The sequence below is a fragment of the Callorhinus ursinus genome, unplaced genomic scaffold (genome assembly GCF_003265705.2).
Source record: "Callorhinus ursinus isolate GAN/ISIS: 27379988/994484 unplaced genomic scaffold, GSC_fseal_2.0 scaffold7, whole genome shotgun sequence".
In the NCBI taxonomy this organism is placed as follows: domain Eukaryota; kingdom Metazoa; phylum Chordata; class Mammalia; order Carnivora; family Otariidae; genus Callorhinus; species Callorhinus ursinus.
The window spans coordinates 58880545-58882143 of NW_027397069.1; the positions used below are offsets into that span (position 1 = coordinate 58880545).

The window sequence follows — 1599 nt, forward strand, 5'->3', positions numbered from 1 at the left end:
AGCAAAGGAACTATGTCCTGTTCATCTTTTAGATGTATTCCTGGCATCTTGTGTGTATCGGGCACATAAAGGTTTATATAAAAATGAAAACATTTTTGGAGTGCTTGCAGTAATTACTGCGGACGGGTTTTATGTATCTCATAACCCTAGAGATAAGTACTAGCAACTTAATTAACCAGATAGATAAGTCAAGATGTAAGTCCCACAGCATAGTAAGTGGTAAATTTAAACCAAACATTTAATACCAATACCAGGCTACTTTTACTACTTTTTACTACTACTTCATAGTGCTTTGAAAATAGGCAAGACAGAACGTGAGTACCTTTCTGCCTGAGGGAGTCCAGAAAGCCTTCTTGGTGACATTAAAGTCTTAGGATTAGTAAGAAATAACATCCTTCAGAGAGGCACCAAGTGTGACAGACCAGCACAGCAATATAATCCCATAACTGGGTGGGGTTTGAATGAAGTCTGTAGTTTGGGGAACTCTAAAATCAAGGGACCTGATTGCAAAAGACCTTGTAAGCCATGCGGAGGACTCGGGTGTCTGTTTCTGGTCAGCAGTTTGAAATAGAAAGCACTTTGCAAAAGTCACATAGGCTACAGCATGGAGGTTGAATTAGAGGTAGTACACTGGATGGTTTTTGCAGAAATCTAAAAATGAAGATGGTGAGGATCTGCATTATGGAAAGGGATTAGAAATGTACCTCTGCATTCTCTTCCCATAAAGCCCTGTAGTTATATAGGATTTGCAAACACTGTTAATTCATGTAATTGATGAACCTTAATTTTAAGCCTTACCAATTGATTTGCTAGGTGAGTTTAGTCTGCACTTATGAAATATAGTTAGTGTCACAGAATTTTAGAAAGGACTTCATTTACTCTAAGCCTCATTCTAGATGAAAATGGGCATGGTTGTCTGTGATGTCCACAGATGGTTAATGTGGTGACATTGAGACACAGGTTATGCTTTGGTTATTGCAGGGGCGACAATGAGACCTGTAACATTTCTTGTTAAAAGTGGATGGAACAAGACTTTTCAGTATTAGAAACAATTAAGGAATAATATATTTTTAAATCACTTGACAAAATAGCAATCAGTGAACTTTCTACAGTTTTAACTTCTAGGGCCCTAAAATCAATTGTTTGAAGAAATTGGATTCCAAAGATTATAGGTGGGGAAGTTTTGAAGTATGTCCGTATCCAAGTGGAGATCAAAGAAATCTAGCTGAGGGGAACCTGGGTGCCTCAGTTGGTCAAGCTTCAGACTCCTGATTTCGGCTCAGGTCCCAAGATCGAGCCATGCGTCGGGCTCTGCACTTAGGCGTGGATCCTGCTTAAGATTCTCTCCCTCTGCCCCCGACTCAAAAAAAGAAAAGAAGCCCAACTGAAAGAATTGTGGACTGACTGACAGAGACAACTGTGAATTGAGCAAAAATTCTTTTTAAAAAGGGCTACCTGGAAGATTATGACAGACTCCGAAGGAACTAAGGTGATTGGTAGTAGGAGAAATCACATGTGAAATTCCTCAAATATAAATTTATTGACTTAAAAAAAAGACTTCACTCCAAATCAAATTTAGTGAGCCTTTGTTGTTTCTAA

The 1599-nt window shown here is 38.6% G+C and overlaps 1 non-coding gene across 1 annotated transcript; it reads left to right on the plus strand.

Annotated features, from left to right (window-relative positions):
* Positions 1–883: 883 nt before the first annotated feature.
* LOC112826975 (small nucleolar RNA SNORA1) lies at positions 884–1007 on the plus strand. Its single transcript, XR_003209111.1, has one exon. It is a non-coding gene; the product is annotated as a small nucleolar RNA SNORA1 (small nucleolar RNA).
* Positions 1008–1599: the final 592 nt, after the last annotated feature.